Below are 23,259 nucleotides of genomic sequence, written 5' to 3' on the forward strand. Positions count from 1 at the left end.
TAGCCTCTCCTTGTAGGGCCTGCCCTGCTGCCCCCTGATCATGCAAGTGGTCCCCCTCTGGACCCTCTCCATGTTGTCCACATCTCTCTTGAAGTGCGGCACCTGGAACTGGATGCAGTACTCCAACTGCGGCCTGACCAGTGTTGCATAGAGGGGGGAAGATCACCTCCTTGGACCTGCTCGAGATGCATCTGTGGATGCATGCCAAGGTGCAGTTGGCCTTCCTGACTGCCTCCCCACACTGCCGGCCCATGTTCATCTTGGCATCAGTGATGACTCCAAGATCCTTTTCTGCCTCTGCACTGACAAGTCTTTCTCCTCCTCCTCAGTGAGGGCGAGGGCACAGAAAATATCACCTCTAGCCTCTTCCATGGCAAAGATGAGGTATTTACCTGGTTTTCCTGTGTTCTGAAACATCGAGAACCTCTTAAAACTTCTAATCCAGCAAGGCCAGTCAACAGCATTCCTGTAGTGAAACTTCTGTAGCAGAGCTATTTGTGTTATATCCTCCAGAGCTGTGCTGGGCTTTCAGCCTGACTCCTGTCTGTACACACACTCTCTCCCTTACTCTGTCTGCACTCTGGAAGTTTGAGAGTTCCTTTTTCTTTTCCTCTTTCTCTTTTTTCCCCGAGAGAGGGATAAGGCCAACTTCTGACACTGTATGGTATGAGGGAGACAGAGGCACATGTAGCCATCATGTGTGCTGTAATCTGCCTCTCCTTGAGGGCTGTCTGAACTTTATTACTGTCTATAACTTTAATACAGCCCCCTGGTCCTCATGGAGGACAAGAGCTCCATGATCACTCCACATAAGTAGTTTGGGTACGTTATTTGGGTCTGAAAGTTCTGCTGGGTAGCAGGGCATCTTTTCCCTCAGTTCTTTTGTGTTTAGCTGTTAACTGGCTGAATTGTTCGCTACATATAGTTTTTGCACCTTTAATCTGGTTTGGATTTGAACCAACAAACTAGAGGTAAAGAGGATGTTATTTATAATTTGACTGAATGGCTTCAGTCTCCCTTATTACTTCCTATGCTTTTCTTGGAATTTTTATTTTTAAATTTTTCCATTAGATGTTATTTATTTATGTATTTATTTTTAAAAAAGCACAGGTGAAAGTACATTTTACCTAAGTCTGCATGCTTCCTGGAAGTATGCTTCAATGTGGAGCAAGGGGGATTGGATTGGGTGCCCTATCAATGCTCTCAAGTGGCTCATGGTATCAAATACCATCAGATGGTTATGGAATATTTGCATTGATTATATCACCATCCATTCTCAACATGAAGAGAGCCAGCTGAGACCACTTGCTAAAAGTGAGAGTGGGGACATGGACTGAAAAAGATTCTCTCTCTGTAAGCAACAGACTCTAATAAAAACCGATGGACAATGCTTCACCCTGGCAAACGTAAACTGCATGTTTAAGTCAATACCTAAGAATGCCTTTCAGTATGACAACAATGTAGTAATGCAGCTACCATGTGCTGGGTCTTGTCTGTCTCATTACCATAGCATTGTATGAAAATTTCTTAATTACTTTACCCCAGGCAAATGTAGTCTGCATGATTAAGTAAATGATAATTTACTTACAGCTCTAATATCCCACAACTCAGCACTTATGTAGCTACCACACGTGCAGTCTTGTTTCTCTTGTAACTCTACCATACTATTGTAAAGATTTTAATTCTAGCATTTCCTTAATAATATTTTTTGAGACATGGATTGAGAACCTAATTGTACAAAGCTTAGATATATAAACAAGCCCTCATTGAACTTAGCAGAGGAGCATCTGTGAGTAGCTAATCGGGATCAGGGTCATACAATGTATGGATGGATAGGTCAATAAGATTCAACGTTTTACTTAGTTATAACTGTTGAAAATGGATATTAATACTTAAATCCTTTCATTATTATAATATGAACTAATATTTATATGGCTGCTGGAAACTTATATGACCTCTGAACTAGAAGATGCCTAAAATCATACTGCTTACTGAGCCACAGATTTAACGTTTGCTGTTTTATGCTTGAGTGAATGGACCAGAATTTCAACTAAGACATCAGCACATCCAGGACTGACATGAGGAATTTTCTCAAAGACATGCCAGTTTAACTGGTGAAAACTTGAAGGCTAATATTCACCCAGGTCTTAATTTAAATGTAAAATGTCTCTGTTTCCCCTAGTTGGAGGAAATACAAATCGCAAATGTTTTTTTTATAATAAATTTGCTTTCCTTTTTAAGTTGTTTTTGAAGTGGCCCCTTCAAAAGATTATTATCTTTGTCACAGTTGACAAGCTTGAACAAGACAATGCCAAGTATTTAACACCACATAAACTGCAGAAGGGAAAAAATTCCCACTAGATTTTTATGAGAGAAAAGGTTGTCATGCTTTATTTGTTATTTGTCCTAATTCTTCACTGAGGGAGGAATTAATGTATTTTTTAACATAAATGTTATTAATTGTATGTATCTACAGTTCTCTCTAGTGACAAAAAGCTCATAAAAACTGTGGCTAAGATCATTTAGAAGCTGTCTGTTATTCCTTAAGTAATGCAAATGACTTGAGGTTCTCATTTTAATTCGCTAATCTTTTCAAATCAACACAACCAGGGCCAAATCCTGCCACCCATGACCTTAATCATTCAGAATGTAGTCATCCAAAAATTGACTTGATTGAAGTCAATTTTATTAGAAACAGTAAGTGTTAGTGGCTTTGTAATTCAGTAGCATGATGTAGTGTTCCATCAGTTGTCCCTACCATGTACAAGCTATCATGCAGTTTAGACCCTGTAGTGATTTGGTCCTCCAAGGTACTGAGCATCACCTGTGACATCTATTGAGGTTGAGGGTGCTCAGTACTTCGCAGGTGTTGATCATTCTGGAGTGTCAGGCTGTAGATGATTATCTGGAGAAGGCTTTGGTCCTTGGATAAAAATAGCAGAATTCCAGGGAAGATGATTCTTTTTGCATGATCTAAAAAGCAAAATTTTCAATAGAAAGTTGACTAGTCTGATGGGTTTAGCTTTGATTCTTCATGAACTTAAGCACAGCATTCTCTCAAGTGCTTACTCTGAATATATTCATTCATTAACCTCTTTTTTTCCTGAAGTTTTAGCATGGGATACCCCAGATCTCTAAAATTATGAAAATGGCCAGTAGACTTAATGTTTTAAACTTCCTTTGAAACTCAGTATAAACAAATATAGCATTTATCTGTCTTAAATACAATACCATACTTTCAGAATTAAATGACTAGCTGTATTATTGCATCATTATAAGTTCTGGATATTGCATAGCTTTTAGATGGATCTGTCAGTACAACCCCTACTTACATTCTCTTACTTCAGGATGCTTTTCTTTCTTGCCTGAAACAAAATGGCAAGCAAACTGTTGAAGCTCCCATGACTTTTGACCTCACCGAGCTTTGTTACAGCATCTTATCTTTACACAATGCCCAAAAGGATGTATAGGACACTAGAATCAGTGTACCAAAAATTCACTGCAGTCTTGAGTCACAGAACTATAGGCTAAGAAGATGTGACATATATTTCCATATCAAAACAGTAAGAACCTTTCTTTCCCCTCTTCACCAATGCATAACATCCCAAAAGGCAAGAATGGCCTTCAGCTAACACCGATCAATTTTCTTTCAGCTTCAATCACCATTTAATTACTGTTGACTTCTTTAACCTTTTTCACTTCCTTTATGGATTAGGTTCCTTTATATTCTATTGCCATTTACATTTTCTGTGACATAATCATACTTAAAATGATATGATAAAATTTTACATTTTTCTTCTTCCTTCCTGCTTTTTATGTTAAATTTACTTCAAAAAAACAAATTATTTCTTGAAGGAGAAAATATTTTTAATGAATTGACTTTTAACTTTATCATCTTATGGTATCTGAACATCATTTGCCAAGTAATTGCTAACCAAGTAATTGCTCAGATGACTGTGTGGTTTGCTGAATAAAAGCACTCACTTTTCACCTTTGGGCACTTTGGCTGAAAAAATAACATGCTACAATACTTTGGGTGCAATGAGTTTTGACGACTGAGCTCAGTCTTAAGCCAACACTCCACATTTCACATACTCTAATGAACCTCTTCCCAGATAAAATATAGCCCAACTAATATTTTCTTTTGCTTAATAAATGTATGAAATGAATCATTTCTACAGACATGGCTGTAAAGCAAATCATAAAATTCTGTCCAGGTCATCTCCATACAAATTGTATATTGGGTCAAACTTACTGATATTATTGGGACTGTGAAATGTGGTCTATTATATAGTACGTACTTTGCATAATAATCTTCTGAGAGCTTAGCAGAAGTATTACTTGACTTGAATATGTGATTACTTTGAAATAGGCACACATAACAAATATGACCTCAATATTTTCCCTTATTTCACTTCCATCACAGTCCACTCCTTTTGCAGGTTCCTTTCCTTCAAGTTACTCCATTTGGAGATTCTCACGTCCTCTTCTCCCCTGAAGCCACAGTACAGTTATTCAAACATATGGAGAAGTTCACTGGTTGTAAGCGGGGCAAGGGATTGCTTTGGTATTTCATATCCATGTGTTTATTCCCACCTATTCATTACTGGTGGGGCCACATTTAGAGTACTGTGTTCAGTTTTGGGCCCACTACAGAAAGGATGTGAACAAATTGGAGAGAGTACAGCGGAGGGCGACTAAAATGGTGAGGGGGCTGGAGCACATGACTTATAAGGAAAGACTGGGGGAACTGGGCTTATTTAGTTCAGAGAAGAGGAGACTAGGAAGAGACTTAATAGCAGTCTTCAACTACCTGAAGGGTTGCTCAAAAGAGGATGGAGCTAAACTGTTCTCAGTGGTGCCAGATGACAAAACAAGGAGCAATGGTCTCAATTTGCAGCAAGGGAAGTTTAGGTTAGATAGGAAGCATTTTCTTATTAGGAGGGTAGTAAACACTGGAACATGTTACCCAGAGATGTGGTGGAAGCTCCATCCTTGGGGGTTTTCAAAACCTGGCTAGACAAAGCTTTGGCTGGGATGATCTAGTTGGGGCTGGTCCTGCTTCAAGTAGGGGGTTGAATTAAATGACCTCCTGAGATCCCTTCCAATCCTAATTTTCTATGATTCTATATCAGACATAGAAAAAACAGGTACGTGTTCCCCGTGTAGCCCCAGGGCTGGAAAAACCCAGCTGCTAGCCCCAGCCCTGGGGCTGTTTTTTTCCTACCCCTCCCTGCCCCAGCACCAGGCTGTTTTTAGCTCCACAGGCCCTTTACCCATCCTCAGACGGACAACCCCCAACCCCTCTTCCAGAGACCAGCCAGTCACTCCCTAGCCTGTCAAACCCCCAATCCCACAAGCTGCTCCTGGAGCCAGTTCTACTGGCATTTACTGCTGCCAGGAGTCCAGGGAGTAAGTTGTGGTGGGGAGAGGGACAGGCAAGATCAGGAGTGGGGTGGGATTTGTTAACCCCTAGTCCCAGGGATGGGGAGCTCTCTGAATCCCACCAAATCTCTCCCCATGGAGCTGCCAGACTCTCCCGCCCCCTCCACGTTTGTTAAATCAGGTTCCCAGGATAGGAGAACACCAGTAAAACTGGTCCTACGAGCAGTTTGCAGGATCAGAGGCAGTTCACCACCATTGAAGAAGGGGTCTGGGGGAGAGGGTCTGGGAGGGTTTTGTAGGATTGGAGAGCCTCTCTGATTCTACTTAACTGCCCTCTGATCTCTCCAAGCCCCCCTTGTAGACTCCACTAACCCTCCCAACCCCCCGAACTCCTCTGTGCAGACTACTAGCCCCACAATCCTCCAAGTCCCCCATAATATCCCTCCTCATCCCACCCACACCTCTCCCTATCTAGACTTATCTTAGGTTGAGTGGCCATTTTTAACCTGATCTAACTTTCCCCTAAGCTCACCAAATGACTGTACATACCCAATATCTAAGATAGGCCTGAACATCCAAATCCAGGATTAATCCTTTTCTAGAATAGTGAGAATTGTAATGATACCTGAAGATTTTATGGTGGAGATTTCAAAGCATAAAGTGAAGTTCAGTATCCAACTCCTACAAATTCTAACTGCCTTTGGACATATTTATAGCAATATTAAGTATAATCCTTACATTTTTTCAGTTCTCTTATTTTAAAAGGAGTCATATATAGAAGGAAGTCCAAGAAACTCTACTGACCACCATTACAAATTGGCAATGAGTGTTGCGAGGTGAAATTAATCAAGGTATCTGTGATGTTCCTGTATGTGGGGTTATATTGTCCCTGGCCCTGTCCTGGTTACACAAGTGGATGCCTTTTGTGTCCTTCACACCCTGCATAATGGCCAAGGCCTGTGACCAGGGCACAACTAATTTTTAAGAAGTTTAAAAGTTACATATAGTCCATAGTATCTGCAGGCTGGTACATAAAGGAGAACATTGCCTACCCTTAATAGATGTTTCAGCCTGTGTACTTTCCATAAAACAGAGACTATGAGGAGACTATTTCCCCACCCCACTAAATTATGAGAATTTTGTTTTTTAGAATCAGAGAAAATTAGGATTGGAAGGGACCTCAGGAGGTCATCTAGTCCAACCACCTGCTCAAAACAGGATGATCCCCAACTAGATCATCCCAGCGAGGGCTTTGTCAAGCCAGGCCTTACAAACCTCCAAGGATGGAGATTCCACCACCTCTCTAAGTAACCTGTTCCAGTGCTTCACCACACTCCTAGTGAGAAAGTTTTTCCTAATATCCAACTGAAACCTCCCTTGCTGCAACTTCAGACCACTGCTCCTTGTTCTGTCATCTCCTTCCCTTTGGAACCACCCTTCTCATAGTTAAAGGCTGCAATCAAATCCCCTTCAGTCTTCTCTTCTGCAGACTAAATAAACCCAGTTCCCTCAGCCTCTCCTCATAAGTTATATGCCTCAGCCCCCAGACCATTTTTTGTTGCTTTTTGCTGGACTCTCTCCAATTTGTCCACATCCTTTCTATAGTGGGGGGGCCCAAAACTGGACACAGTACTCCACATGCTCGAAGTATGGGGAAGAAGCAGGAGGAACTCGCCCTCCTCCTAGCTGTCACCAGCCCTGACATAGTAGGGATCACAGAAACGTGGTGGGACTCATCGCATGACTGGGCGGTGAGTGTCAAGGGCTATAGGCTATACAGGAAGGACAGGATAGGAAGGAAAGGTGGAGGAGTAGCACTCTACATCAAGGAGGAATATACTTCCTCGTTAATTAGCATGGGGGTAGAGGGGGGGCACTCTGAGGTGCTCTGGGTTAGAGTAAAAGGCAGTCCAGGGGAGAGAGACTTAACGGTGGGAGTCTACTATAGACCTCCCAACCAGGGAGAAGAGCTCGACCTGGAATTCTTAGGTCAGCTTACAGAGGCAGTGAGGGCTAAGGATGTGGTCATCATGGGGGACCTGAACTTCCCAGACATCTGCTGGGAGGAGCAGTCAGCCAAGTCTGATCGCTCACGTCGGTTCTTAGCCAGACTGCAGGACCTCCATCTAACCCAGGAGGTGCACAGTCCCACCAGGGGAGACGCCTTGTTGGACCTAGTGCTGGCCACGGGTGATGACCTGGTGAGGGGGCTGCGGGTGATGGGCCACATGGGAGACAGTGATCATCGCTTGCTGGAATTCACCATCCAGCGTAAGGTGGCAAAGGGCTGCAGCAAGGCAACAGCCCTAGACTTTAGGAGGGCTGACTTCAACAAGCTAAGGAGGATAGTTGGGGAAGCGCTGAGGACCCAGAGGGGAAGGGAATCAGATGTCGAAGGTGAGTGGTTGCTCCTTAAGGAGACGATCCTCCATGCCCAAAGGGAGGTAATCCCAACAAGGGTCAAAGGGAGCAGGAGGGCACATAAACCCCCATGGCTCACTAAGAGCATCCGGGAATGTCTCCTTGCTAAAAGGGAGGCATATACCCAATGGAGAGATGGGGTCATCGCCAAGAAGGACTATGTTATAGTCGCCCGAGGATGTAGGGGGGCAGTCAGGAGGGCCAAGGCAGAGTTGGAGATAGGACTAGCTTCCCGGATTAAGGACAATAAGAAGTCCTTCTTCAAATACATAGGGGGTAAAAAGAGGGTCCCGGGTAATGTGGGGCCCCTGCAGGACACGATGGGCAACTTAGTCATCACGCCAGATGACAAAGCTAACATATTTAACGATTTCTTTGCCTCTGTCTTCCTAAGTAGGGACCAGTTCAGCCACCTCCCTGCTGGGCCCCCCTCGGGCCCCGAGAGAGACACGCCTGGGCCAAGGGTTAGCGAGGAGTTAGTTAGGGTACTTCTGGAGAGGCTGGACGTGTTCAAGTCCGCTGGTCCGGACGATCTTCACCCTAGGGTTCTACAGGAACTGGCTGAGGTCATTGCGGGACCCCTGGCACGGCTCTATGAGCACTCGTGGTGCTCTGGCGAGGTGCCGGAGGACTGGAAGAGGGCCAATGTGGTCCCTATCTTCAAAAAGGGAAAAAAAGAGGACCCGGGAAATTACAGGCCAGTTAGTCTGACCTCAATCCCGGGTAAGCTCTTTGAAAAAATTATCCTGGCACACATCCAGGAGGGCCTTGCGGGGGAATGCATGCTCAGGGGCAACCAACATGGGTTTATCAGTGGCAGGTCTTGTCAGACCAACCTGGTGGCCTTTTACGATCAGGTCACCAAATCATTAGACGCAGGGGTTGCTGTGGATGTAGTCTTTTTGGACTTCCGGAAGGCTTTCGACACTGTCTCTCACCCTGTCCTCATCAAAAAGCTGGGAGACTGTGGTGTCGATGCCCACACGGTCAAATGGGTCGCCAACTGGTTGGAGGGCCGCACCCAGAGGGTGGTAGTGGATGGGTTCTTCTCGACCTGGAAGGATGTGGGCAGTGGGGTTCCGCAGGGCTCGGTCCTCGGGCCCGCACTGTTCAACATCTTCATCAGTGACTTGGATGAGGGGGTAGAAAGCACCCTGTTCAAGTTTGCTGATGATACTAAGATGTGGGGGGATGTGGGTGCACTAGAAGGGTGCAATAGGCTACAAGCTGACCTTGACAGGTTGCAACGGTGGGCGGATGAGAATAGGATGGGGTTTAACACTGATAAGTGCAAGGTGTTGCACATGGGGAGGAAGAACCGGCACCACACTTACAGGCTGGGGAACTCCCCTCTTGCCAGCACGGAGACGGAAAAGGATCTTGGAGTCGTCATTGACTCCACGATGAACATGGGCCGGCAGTGTGGGGAGGCAGTCAAGAAGGCCAATCGTACCCTGTCATGCATCCACAGATGCATCTCGAGCAGGTCCAGGGAGGTGATCCTCCCCCTCTATGCGGCACTGGTCAGGCCGCAGCTGGAGTACTGCGTCCAGTTCTGGGCGCCACACTTCAAGAGGGACGTGGACAATATGGAAAGAGTTCAGAGGAGGGCCACTCGTATGATCAGGGGTCAGCAGGGCAGGCCTTATGAGGATAGGCTACGGGACCTGAACCTGTTTAGCCTCCACAAGAGAAGGCTAAGGGGGGACCTTGTGGCCTGCTACAAACTGGTCAGGGGGGATCAGCAGGTATTGGGGGAGTCCCTGTTCCCCCGTGCGCTGCCAGGAGTGACCAGGAATAACGGTCACAAACTGGCGGAGGGTAAGTTTAGATTAGATATTAGGAGGCGCTACTTCACAGTCAGGGTGGCTAGGGCCTGGAACCAGCTTCCAGGGGAAGTGGTGCAGGCTCCTAGCCTGGGGATTTTTAAAAGGAAGTTAGATGAGCACCTTGCCGGGGTCATCTGACCCCGGGGCTCTTTCCTGCTAAGGCAGGGGGTCGGACTAGATGATCTACCTAGGTCCCTTCCGACTCTAGCTACTATGAAACTATGAAACTATGAAACATGTGGCCTCACCAGTGCAGAATAGAGCAGAATAATTACCTGATCTGCTGGTCCTACAAATGCAGCCCTGTATGCTGTTAAATTTCTTGGCAACCAGGGCACACCGCTGACTCATATCCATCTTACCGTCCGTCCACTGTGGTCCCCAGGTCTTTTTCTGCAGAGCTGCTGCTTAGCCAGTCAGTCCCCATAACTGGTGCATAAGATTGTTCCATCCTAAGTGCAGCACTTGCCCTTGTTGAGCCTCATGAAATTTCTTCTGGCCGAATCCTCCCATTTCTCTAAGTCACCCTGAATCCTAGCTCTACCCTCCATTGTATCTACTACTCCCTCCCCCTTCCCCCCCAGCTTGGTGCCATCTGCAAACTTGCTGAGGGTGCAATCCATCCCACCGTCCAAATTCTTAATGAAGATATTGAACAAAAATGACCCTGGGGCACTCCACTTGATGCTGGCTGCCAGCTAGACATTGAGGATTGATTACTACCCTTTAGATCCAATAATCCAGCCAGTTTTGTATCCACCTTATAGTCCATTCATTCACCCCATACTTTCTCAGTTTGCTTGCAAGAATGCTGTGGGAGACAGTATGAAAAGCCTTGCTAAAGCCGAAGTATATTATGTCCACTGCTTTCCCTGCATCCATAGAACCAGTCATCTCATCATAGAAGGCAATCAGTGTGGTTACGCATGACTTGCCCTAGGTGAAGCGATGCTGACTGTTGCTAATCACCTTCTTCTCCTCCAAGTGCTTAGAAATGGATTCTTTGAGGACCTGCTCCATGATTTTTCCAGGGACTAAGGTGAGGCTGACTGGTCTGTAGTTCCCTGGATCTTCCTTCTTGCCTTTCTTAAAGATGGTGACTATATTTACCATTTTCCAATTGTCTGGGACCTCCCAGAATTGATGGCTAGAAAATGATATTTAGAGGTTTGTTTTTAGGAATTGGCTTGTAGGTAAAGTAGATACAGCATTAGAACAATGATCTAGAGGAATGGCAAGGGTTAATTGATTTCTAAAAGCCTGTTTGTCACATAGTTTCACAGCATTCAAAGCAGACAGGGTGTCTGAGGCCAAGGGGTATACACATCCTGGAAAATTAAACACATCCAAACTTTATTTCCGTAACAGAGATAGGCCTGGCTTTAGGGCTCCAAGGTTACAATGCCCACTTGCAAAAATCTTTGGGATTTCTGGTTTGGAATGAAATGACCAAATTAAGGTGTGTGCATGTGATGGGTTTATGAAGATAGGATTTTGGCTGTCAAAACAGAATGTGTACAGTATGATGGCCACAAGAAACCAATTAACAGTACACAGAAATGAATAGTCATCAAGGGAGAAAGAATGCAGAAGGAGGAGTTTTCAGAGCAACACATTGGCATTGGTTCCCAACGTCCAAAGTTGCCAGCATTGGACATTCAAGCAAAGAACCTCCAGGTGTACCAGCTGGATGTACTGCTCACTTTGTGTATATTCTGGGCACTGGGGGATCTTGGGTAATGTATTTGCAATCATCTTGCTTGCTTTGCCTGCATTACTTTTATTTCCTATCACTGCGTATCAATAACATTGGCTTATTATCAACCAGAGGAATTGTGGTTGGTCTGAAGGTTGTGCTCGCCCAGAGCAGGATATCAGAACTGGGTTGTAAATCCAGTACCAACACCAATCACCACAGGTTTTCAAAGATAATGGCCAATGGCTGTGCAATCAGATCAGCCAACTCCCTCAGTAACATCAGAAACATTGCATCTGTCCTCATGGACTTGTATACATCCAGCTTGTATACATTCACTACTCATGGCTGCTCACCATCTCCTCAACCTTTGCTGCCTGGTGAAGTAGTCTGGGAGCTGACTTTACCTTTGAAGACCAAGGTAAAAAAGTCATTGAGTATTTCAGCCTCTTCCTCATCATTTGTCACTAGGTTGCCTCCCCCATTCAGGAAGGGGCCCACACTTTCACTGATCTTCCTCTTGTTACTAACATACTTGTAGAAACCCTTCTCGTTACCCTTCATGTCCCTTGCTAGCTTCAACTCCAATTGTGCTTTGGCCTTCCTGACTTCATCCCTGCATGTTTGAGCAATATTGTTATACTCCTCCCAAGTTTGTTTTCCAAGCTTCTACTTCATGTAAACTTCCTTTGTGTTTAAGTTCACCCAAGAGTTCTCTGCTAAACCAAGTGAGTTGCTTGCCACATTTCTTCCTGAACATCAGGATGGTTTGTTTCTGAGCCCTCAGTAAGTTTTCTTTAAAATACAACCAACTCTCCTGCTCTCCTTTCCCCCTCAGTTTGACCACCCATGGGATCCTGCCCATCAGTTCCCTGACAGAGTCAAAATCTGAAGTTCAGGGTCCATACTCTGCTGCTCTCCTTTCTTCTTTTGTTAGGAACCTGAACTCACTCATCTTGCGGTTACTGCTGCACAACTTGCCATCCACTTCTACATCCCCCACCAATCTATAATAATAATAGGTTTATTCTGTCTGTCTGGAGCATTCTGATTGGTTGTTTTGGTAGTTGATCACAATGTTTACTGAAACAACCAATCAGAGTGCTCCGGAAAGGCAGAATAAGCATGTTATTATTATAGATCCTGAGGCATTTAATAATAACAGAATTATCCAAAATACATAGATGAGGGCCCATAGGCGACTGGTAGGGGGAGGTGGTGGGGACACGTGCACCCCCTGACAGGGCCGTCCTCACTGCTGATGCCTCTGGCAGTTTCTGCGGGTGCTCGCCAGTTCTGTCCCCACTTCCAGCTTCTGCAGGTGCTCACCAGCCCTGTCCTTGCTGCTGCCACCACCGCTGGCTTCTGTGGGTGCCCCCTCCCACATCAGTCACCCATGTGAGGGCCTTTATACCACAGGGGACAGGCCCATCTGCTATTGCTTGTCCTACAGCACTGGAGATAAGGCTGAAAACATTTCATACCCTGAGCAAGTCAAGTAGGAAATGACTGTTGGGCAGAGCACTTTGTACTTGTGTCAAGAATCACAGCGTTTGCTTCCTGGTGCATCAATAATTGCACAATGTAGTATTGGAACAAAGCTATTTAAAGACGTATACTTGGAGCAGAGAAAGGAAAATATTTCATGTTTCAGGAAGTGGTTCCTCAGAAGATAGTCATCAGCTATTGTATTTCCATTTCACAAAGCAGTTTTTCATTTTCAAACGAGTATGTGCGCTCACAACTGTATGCTTTTGTTATTGCAAGTGTTAAAATAACATTCATCAAAGGTGATCAGTCGGGCTCAAAGGGAGAGTTTTCCACAGCTCATTCATTTGGAATTGATTTGTTTTTCTGAGAGAAGCTATAAGAAGATGCTTCACTGGTTGGGGAATGATCACAAACCATTTTCTGAAGTTACACTTGGTGGCAAATCAATCAGTTCTAGGTTAGGTCAGAGTTGCCTGGTAACAGATAGCCTCCACTTCTTCACTGCATAGTCTCAGAATGAAAGATGAATAAAAATATCCATGGGGTAAGTCCTGAAGTTCTTACACAGGGTAAATATATGTTGGCTTCATAGTGAATATCTTTAAGTTGGCATTATAATATTGGATTTTTTCAGAAGAGAAGTGGCATATTCCCTCACAGAGAATGATGTTTTCAAGCATTGTTGCTGATTGAGTGTTCTGAGAATATACAGTAGTCATGGACTCGGTTCATTCCAGTTAGCTCAACCAAGGTTGGAGCTCATGGTGATAGTTCAAAGGTGAGGAGGGGATTAAAAGAGGAAAGGGGAAGGCGAGGAGGTGAATGCATTCTCCTGGTGTACACATGGTCCCAGCCAGCATTTACAGCTACCACTGTCTGTTGATTTTTAAAAACTGTCCATTTAATTTAATGCATTCTTTCCCCAGTTTAAAGCTGTTCATTTTGTTACTTGTTTTTCCAAGTCACCAATACAAGGTTGTAAATACAAAAGGAATTAGTATTATTACCTACAGTATTTTGCAACTCTCCTAATAAGTAAACATGCAAAAAGTGATTCTTATAAAGCCCCAAACTCATATAATGCGTAAAATCAATTTTACAGCAAAAGTTGATTTTTGTGTCCTAGTACTTTTCATCCTTACCTGTCCAGAAGCACTTCCTGTCAGTAATGCTGTATTTTTCAGTCTCCAAGATATTTCCTTTTCTGCACAAGCTGCTTATTTTCTTAGACCATACTGGATGACTATGAGTTTATTCTTCTGAGCTGCTATACTGAAGCAAAGACTTTTTAAAATCTAGCTTAACATGTCTATATATCAGACTATTGCATTTTTATGTGGGGGCTTAGTTTTGCAAATTTACTATATTATTCAGCTATCGCGGACAGACAGACAGACAGATAGGGGCATGGCTCCTCAATATTCCTCAGCACACCTGCTCATGCCTAATGGCACACCAGTGGGCTGTGGCATGCTGGTTGGGAAATGCTGTGCTAGATCTCAGTACTACATATGTATACCCAATCCTTAGGTTTTTCCTGTTTTACAAAAATGAGATTTAAAGCCAAGGAAAGGTCTCAAACCTCTACAAAATGTGTGCCCAAATATCTCTGCACAGGCTTTATTAGAAATCTTTATATTTAATGCATAAAATATGACTCACCCCGTTCATTTATCAGTTCTGCATTCTGTATGTATGTATTGGCTCAGATACGTCTGGTCCAATAGATACATACAGAATGTGTGTGTGTGTGTGTGTGTGTGTGTGTGTGTGTGTGTGTACAATGTTACCTGACAAACTTTTTTAGATATGGTTTACTAATTGAGTTGAAAAGTAGCACATTATTCATGAACAATGAAGTGGCAGATCCCTGCTCAAAGAAACTAGTTGTGGGGATGGGGGTGGGAGGGCAAACAGGAGAGAGGAAATACAAAAAGACACCTCTTCTCATTAATTCAATGGCTGGTGTGAGGGCAACATATAGAAGAATGCAAGCTGTAATGAACCGTCTCAGACTAAATTTGCCATGGAAAGAAACAAGTCAATAATGACATTCTCATTGACACGTTTTGGGAAGATGGTGGGTTAATAAATAAACACTGAAATACCACACTGAACATGAAAGCAAAGGAATTTAAATGGAAATATAGCTTATCTATATATCTATTTTAATAACATCTAAAGAGAAAATAAATCTAAATGCAGTGACCATACCTTTTTTTACAGCTTCATTAGCAATGCACACTAAAAAGTAATTTCCTCTGCTGTATATGTACAAGTTTCAGAGATCTGCAGAGGAGCTGAATAAACCCACCACACCCTTATTTTGAAAGGCAACTCAATTTAGTGACTAGACTACTGAGCAAATGAACCATGTAATAAATTCCATCACCCATTTTCTGCTTTCTTTTCAATCCAGCATGGATATGACCCAAAAGGAATACTACTCAATACTTCACAGCACCTCCTGTAGATAGAGAAACAGAATAAAATGCCATAAATAAATCTACAAATCATGAGTAATAGGCACATGTACTCATTGCTAAATGTTCAAAGGCAGTTAGTGTAGACTTCCCACAGCATAGATAAATAAAAAATGAGCTTCGGGATTTTTTAAAATTTAGAAATAAATTATTGTTGCTGTGAGAATACACATATTGTCTTTGGAAAGTCAAGAGTTAGTGTTTGGATGAAGTTAAAAAGTAACCTGTAAGTTAGTTCTCAATGGATTAAGAGTTTAGTGAGGAAAGGCCCAGCCAAGGCTAAAACTCAGATCCAGGATCTTCCACAATGCCTAAGTTTCCTCAAAGTAATCTCAAAAAATTCCCCATGAGGACTCTTAAATATCATATAAAGTATAAAATGAAGAGTATTATTAATGGAACAGGAAGGTATTTATTCTTGTTAGTTGTATGTACATACTTTTAGATCTGTTCTGAGTTCATATGTTCAGCTGGCTTTCAAAACATGCCTATAAAATTTACAGGTGCCACTTTTTACTGATTAATAAGCATGGACATGCATATGTAACTTGTCATTTACTTGTGCAAACCCATATTTTGCTTGCAAACAGATACTCCCCACTGGAATCTATTTCTATAACTGGTCAAACCAAAAACCCTGATCCATATTCTGCCAAAGAGTGTTGCTCAAAATCTGGATTCAAATTTGCAGCTGACCCATTTCTAAATAAAAGTGGTGTAGTTTTTCCGAGAAGGTCATTCCCAGTTGAGATTGTGGTTGCATTGGGATCAAGAACTGTATCTATTTTATCATGTGGGATTTCTTTGTTTTTCCCTCTGGCAGCATTCACACTCTCTTCCCAAACTAATGTCTCATAGTGATTAAAATGATTTACCCTTTTCTTAAGAAGATTTAATCACTAGTTTTAACCAAACACTAGCAGTTGCTAAACCCAAATCAAAAGGACGTGCCAAATTCAACCAGCATAGATAATTTCCCAATGTAGATTGGGTACAGAACAAATTCAGTACTCTAATTATGTTCTTGAGATATGCATTTGGGTAGAAAATCTTATATTATTTCACATATGAAGTAGGTTGCCATTTGTTCTGTTTTTGTCAGTATTTCCTCAATAAGCCTTGTCTATTTGGCTGAAGATGTCACGTAAATGTGTAGTACTGTATAGTATCACATTATATAGCTTCATGACAACCCAGAGGAGTTTAGTTAACAGGTATTCTGTTTCAACGATAATTGAATAATTCATTTCCAGTGAGATTTGGTCACTGTGGGTTTTTTAGTGACTTACACTGGGAAACAGAGATTTAAATAATAAAATAGGGGGATGTGTTGATTCATTGTAAGCATCTCTAACTCTGAAAAGTTGTCATCACATCACTCAAGGAAAATGGCCAGAATTTTGAAAGCCGTTTTCAACACCCCCAAGTCTGACACAACAAAGCTTTATTCTGCACCCAAATGTCTCTTTGATCATTTGATTAATTAATTAAAATAAATAAATAAAGCAATCAATATATGAACATTTTCCTGAGGTGTTGATTACACGCAAGGCATTTCCTGACATGAATATTAGTTCTGATACCTGAGTTTCCCTACCTGAGGGCAAAACAAGCGAATGGGCCTTTAGCACTCCCATCTCTGATGAATTTATGATCCTCTGTATCTTTCTCTGTGAAGAAGTGACAGAGCAGCTTGGAGAATTCGTACTGCATAAGAAAGCAAGGGAGTGAGCACAAATTACAAAAATTCCAAAGAGGTTGTCATTCTGATTAAAGGGCAGATTTGGCCCTTCCTTCATGAAGCCCCTGATCCACTTCAAATAAAGGGTTTCACTCCTGAGAGTGAAAGGAAGTTTTTAAGAACAGGTCAGACAAATGCTTAGGTGAGATGATTTAGACAGGGATGATCCTTCCTTGAGCACAGGGTTGGAGTAGATGACTTCTTGAGGTTCCTTCCAGCTCTATTTTTCTTTCATTCTATAATTCTAAAAAGTGCATAATGCCATCAACAAAAGCAAAATGCATGACAATCTAGTGGGATGAGTAAAATGCAACAGCAAAGGAGCTAATAAAAAAGGCTTTCAATGATCCTAAGGAGGAAGGAGAGAGCTCATGGCTGAGGTTCAGCCTACTTTTCCATGATAGTAACTTAAAAACAATACACAAAATGGAGTCAGTAGTCTCTTGCCCAGTTCAGCGAGTGAATTTTTGTGCCTTGGTCTTTCAGAAGTTTATGTCACTGAATCCAAATCTATCAGCAATTCACAAATCATGTGAATATTTAAAACAGAAAACTGAAAAGTTATCTGTCTTAATTTTTACTAGTTTACTGATGCAGTTATTATAATAAGCCCAATCCTTTGTACTGACCCAGGGCAGCCTTCCAGCATCTTGAAATGGAACTAACTCTATCTTAGAAATCTTTTATCAGTACCAATGGCTTTAGTGTCAAATGCTGAAATTGGAGATGTACTTACCCAGAGACTGATGGATCAGGTCCAGTGTTGGGTGAAGGACATCTGCTTTCATTATTCTTCCCCTTGTCTCTTGTATTATTCAGATATTTTCTTTACTTTAATGTTTCTCTTCTTGATTATTAATGCATGAAGGATGCTGGCTGTACAGTTCAGAACATGACAACACCTGAGAAGCCCCAATGAAGTCAGGCATTGCTATGTGTTATTTATAGGATTTTAGGCATTTCTGTATTTCCCACAATTTCTGGGATTTTATAATTAAGGAAGAAAGACTCCCAGCACAGATTCAGATGGTGCAGGAAGCCCCCTAGTTCTGCATGTGACCTATTTATGCCAGAATGCCTCTTTAATCACAAAAACCTTCATGTTGTAGGGGGTCAGAGGCTTCATGTATTAATGCACAAAGTCATGGGATTGAGCTGAATAATTTATTAATTGCTTTTGTGCACCACTCTGCAGGGCTCTTTTTTTTTTTTGGGTAAACTATTTAATTAATTAAAAACAGTGTATCTGAGCACTTTAAATGCAGTTTAAGATGGCAAGGACAGAGATAGGAGCACTTCAGTGTTTTCAGCTCTTCTTAATATATCTGGACTCTTTGGGTGCCTGTAGACGTGCAGGGATGCAGCTCCAATATGCTGTAACTACTTTAATCAAGTCTGCTGGAGTGTGTTAATTACCGTATTCCAGCAGCCTCCACATCGCATGTACTTAGCATCCCTGCACTTCAAAATGGTGATGGTGGCACTTTAATTAAAGCTCGTCCAATAAGCTTCAGTAAAAGTGCCCTTGCCACTGTTTTGAAGCACAGGATGCTGAATATACGATACTCTGCAGGCGCTTTAATTAGAGCAACTCACAGAGCTGCCCTTTAATTCCAACAGAAGCCATGAATTCCCATCTCCACTACTGCCTAATGCTGTGAACTTTTAAGTTTGGTTATTATGATTAAATAATCCACGTAACAAGTAACAGAGTCCAGTGATATAGAACAGCGGACAAGCAGTTAGGAGAAATGGTATGTGTTAATAGCTCTGACAGTAAGTATGCGCTTTAGCAGGCTCATCGTCTGTGTGCCTTCTTTCCTCGTGTATAAAGAAGGCATAATGATACTATTCTTTGTAAGGTGCTTGGAGATCTTTGGATGAATACTGTTATATGGATGAAATGTGACCTCCAGTCTGGGATTAAAACTACCAGCACTTTTTAAATCTACTAGTGATCATTCATTGGAGTAATTCTACAGGTCTGTCTGCAGACATGGGCATCAGAGCAGAATGCGTTGGAGCAGACTGAATTTATCCTGAGGGCCACTCTAATTTCGGGTCCTGGCTCCAGAGTGAGATGTACGGGTGAAAGCCCACTGCGGCCCTGTGAGCCTCGGGACCCCACGAGAGACCCCAGGACCCCCCAGGATCCCTGACAAGCCCTGGCCTTGCAGGTAAGCAGGGGCCCATGGTAGAAGGGACGTAGACAACTGGGAGGTGTCTGAGTGGGGCGAGGAGGGTCACACCCCCCTTGGCTCCTACTTGGCCCAGCCCCACAAGGAGCCAAGTGACTGGGCTGCCGGCACGCGAGCCAGGTTGAGGGGGGTATTTAGCTGTCCCCTCCTTTGATGGGGGGCAGGGTCCCCCCTTAGCCTCCCAAGAGCAGCACAACACCAGCCAGCCAATCTACACACGTGTGCAGTTTAAAAAGGGCCCGGCAATGGCAGAGGCCACATTCAGGTACTGGCTTCAGAATGGGATGCGCAGGTGAAATCCTGCTGTGTCCCCGTGAGCTCAGGGACCCAACAAGACTCCAGGACCCCCCAGGATCCCTGATGAGCCCCAGCCTGCCCACAGTTAAGCAGGGGCCCATGGTTGGAGGGACGTAGACAGCTGGGAGGTGGCTGAGTGGGCTGAGGGTCACCCCCCCCAGTTCCTACTTCACCCAGCCCTCCAGGGAGCCATGCAACTGGAGCCTTGCAAACAGAACACACAAACAGGAATGCTCCTGGGCCTGGTGTGTGAGTTAGCATGGGAGTTTGCCCAGGAGGGTGAGCAGGAGGGCCCGCGGCCTTGCCTGTGAGCCCCCTAGGGTAGGCAGTACAAGCCGCAGCCGGCCTACCAGCAGCATGATGCGGATGGGCACATGCTGCACCCCGAGGGTCCCCCTGGGGTCTGCAGCCTCTGGCACCTTAGAAACCTCCACCCAGACGGAGCCCATGCTTCCAGGTTGCATGCAGACAGAGCCCCTGGCTCTCGGCTGCGGGGGCTGCCTGTCACTTTTTCAGGCTCTGGGGTCTGAGAGCATGGTCGCCTCCCCTTGTGAGGTCTGTTCCCTTTTGGGGTCTCTGGCGCACCAGCTGGAGGAGCTCCAGGCTGTAGTTGAGAGACTGCACGCCATCAGGGATGGTCAGTGGGAGATAGACTCATACTGCCAGGCACTTCTCCCCCAGGAGGCAGAGGGTAGACCATGGTCACCTTCCAGGACAAGGGAGGACCAAGGTGGTCAAGGGACAGGACCAGGCCAAAGGGTTGGGCCAAGGTGGTCAAGGGCCCCAAGGCCTGCTGCACCAAGGTCCCCACCCCGCTGGAGCTTTGCAACAGGTATGAACCTCTCGCAGCCCCAACAGGTTCTGCCAAGCTGCCAGCTCCTACAGGCAACAGTCTCAACTGTAGCTACCACCCCTGCTCTCCCTAAGACAAAACGCAAAGTGTTTGTCATGGGAGACTCCTTCCTGAGGGGGAATGAGGGGGCAATCTGCCACCCTGACCCCTTAGCCCAGGAATTCTGCTGCTTCCCGGGAGCCCAAATCTGAGGCATTGTGGAGAAAATCCCTGAGCTGCTCTGGCCCACTGACCACTACCCTATGCTCCTCATCCATGTGGGCACAAATGACATGGCATGGAGTGCTCCCAGCGGGGTCATGAAGCGCTACAGAGATTTGGGAGTGGGGCTTAAGGGGCTGGGGGCACAGGTGGTGTTGTCATTGATCCTCCCAATTTCGGGCTATGGGCTGAGGAGGGAGAGGAGGATCAAGGTAGTGAAACAAAGACTGCAGTGCTGGTGTTATCGGGAAGGCTTTGGCTTCCATGACCACAGCCCGCTCTTTGGTGAGAGAGGCAGTGAGCTGCTGGGAAGGGATGGCCTCCACTTCTCTCTGCTGGGGAGGAGGCTCTTCTCAGCCAGACTGGTCGACCTGCTTCACTGGGCTTTAAACTAAGCCCGCCAGGGGATGGAGGGACTACTGCCACTGCTGGCCCACTCAGGAACCCTTGCAAAGCCAGCAGGCCAAGGCACTTAAGTTGAGCCTACCCCTGCCTCAGCCCTGGAATGATCTGTAGGCAAGATAAGGGTCTCCAAAGGAACACTTGCATGCCTGTACAGAAATGCCAGAAGCTTGGGGAATAAACAGGAGGAACTTGTCCTCCTGCTAAACACAAATAATTATGATGTCATAGGGGTAACGGAGACCTGGTTGGATTCCATCCATGACAGCTATACCCTGTACAGGAGAGATTGAATGGACAAAAGGGGCGGGGGTCATAGAATCATAGAAGTAGGGTCAGAAGGGACCTTGTAGATCTTCAAGTCTGACCCCCTGCCTGGGCAGGAGAAAAAACTGGGCTCAAGTGATCCCAGCTAGGTAGGCATCAAGCCTCCTCTTAAAGAACCCCATGGTAGGAGCCAGCACCACTTCCCTTGGAAGTTGGTTCCAGATCCTAGCTGCCCTAACTGTGAAGTAGGTCTTACGGATGTCTAATCTAAACCTCCTCTCCAACAACTTGTGGCCGTTATTCCTTGTTATGCCAGGGGGCACTAGGGGAAACAAGGTCTCCCCCAAACCCTTCTGGTCCCCCCTAGTGAGTTTATAGATGGTCACTTCTCTTGTGAAGGCTGAACAGGTTCAGGTCCCGCAGTCTCTCATTGTAGGATCTGCCCTGTTTTCCCTGGATCATACAGTGTACAACCAGTGGAAGGCGGGGGTGCTATCTCCAAAAAGGAGTATACGGGCCTGTAGGGGAGCTGTCAGGAAAGCTAAGGTGGCCATAGAGCTAGGACTTGCATCCAAAATCAAAGATAACAAAAAGTCCTTTTTCAAATATATAGGGAGGATGAAGAAAGCACCGGGAAATGTGGGGCCCCTGCAAGATCCTCTGGGCAATCTGGTGGTTGCGCCAGAAGAGGAAGCAGACCTCTTTAACCAATTCTTCACCTCCATTTTCTTGGGCAGGGACTGGGACTTCCCCACCGTGATGCAAGATGGACTCAAGGGGAACGCCTCCAGACCTCAGGTTGGGGAGGATCGGGTTAGGGAGCTTCTGGAGGGGTTGGATGTGTTCAAATCAGCAGGTCCAGATGCTCTCCACTCCAGGGTGTTGAGGGAGCTAGCAGGGGTTACTGCAGGGCCCTTGGCATGGCTTTACGTGTGCTCGTGGTGCTCAGGCCAGGTGTCAGATGATTGGACAATAGCCAACGTGGTCCCCATCTTTAAAAAAGGGAAGAGGGGAGGACCTGGGCAACTATAGGCCCATCAGTCTTACCTCAATCCTAGGGAAACTCTTTGAGAAGATCATCATGGAGCACATCTACGATGGACCGGCCTCAGAGATGATGCTCAAGGGCAACCAGCACAGTTTCATTAGGGGCAGGTCATGTCAGATCAACCTGATTACCTTTTATGATCAGGTCACAAAAGCATTGGATGCAGGTGTTGCTGTGGATGTAGTCTTTCTGAACTTCAGCAAGGCCTTTGACACCGTCTCCCACCCCATCCTCATTAAAAAATTGGGCGACTGTGGCATTGATGCCTACACAGTCAGACGGATTGAAGATTGGCTGAAGGGTCACACTCAGAGGGTGGTGGTAGATGGGTCATATTCAACCTGGGGAGAACTGGGCAGCAGAGTCCCCCAGGGCTCAGTCCTTGGGCCTGCGCTGTTCAATTTCTTCATCAGCGATTTGAATGACGGGGTGAAAAGCAACCTGCTTAAATTTGTTGATGATACCAAAATTTGGGGTGAGGTGAGCAAGCCAGTAGGGAGGGAAAGACTGCAGCAAGACTTGGATAGGTTACAGGGGTGGGCTAGCAAAAACAGGATGCACTTTAATACTGACAAGTGCAGGATGCTGCACTTGGGCAGTAGTAACCAGCAGCACACTTACAAGATGGGAAACTCCCTTCTTGAGAGCACGGAGGCAGAAAGGGATCTTGGAATCATTATTGACTCCAAGATGAACATGGGCTGACAATGCGAGGCAGGGCTAACCGGACTTTGTCGTGCATCCCCAGGTGCATCTCTAGCAGGGACAAGGAGGTGATCCTCCCCCTCTGTGCAACACTGGTCAGGCCACAGCTGGAGTAGTGTGTCCAGTTCTGTGTGCTCCACTTCAGGAGGGATGTGGACAACATTGAGAGGGTCCAGAGGAGGGCTGGCAATTTCGGGTGGGGGGGTGCACCTCTCTATGTCTAGGAAAGCTATGCATCCCTA

At 44.9% G+C, this 23,259-nt stretch overlaps 1 long non-coding RNA gene across 2 annotated transcripts in view; it reads left to right on the forward strand.

The window, feature by feature from the left end:
* The window catches only part of LOC149864906 (uncharacterized), a 68,241-nt gene that overhangs the window by 9,038 nt on the left and 35,944 nt on the right, over window positions 1–23,259 (forward strand). Inside the window, exons 2-3 of one of the 2 annotated variants that reach the window (XR_016442670.1) lie at window positions 19,029–19,223; window positions 22,002–22,601. This is a non-coding gene — a long non-coding RNA (uncharacterized LOC149864906). Of the gene's footprint in view, window positions 1–19,028; window positions 19,224–22,001; window positions 22,602–23,259 lie in introns of those variants that run through there. The other variant, XR_016442669.1, reaches the window with a different exon arrangement.

This window comes from Crocodylus siamensis, chromosome 5 (assembly GCF_052110815.1).
Source record: "Crocodylus siamensis isolate JL-2025a chromosome 5, ASM5211081v1, whole genome shotgun sequence".
NCBI classification, from domain to species: Eukaryota; Metazoa; Chordata; order Crocodylia; family Crocodylidae; genus Crocodylus; species Crocodylus siamensis.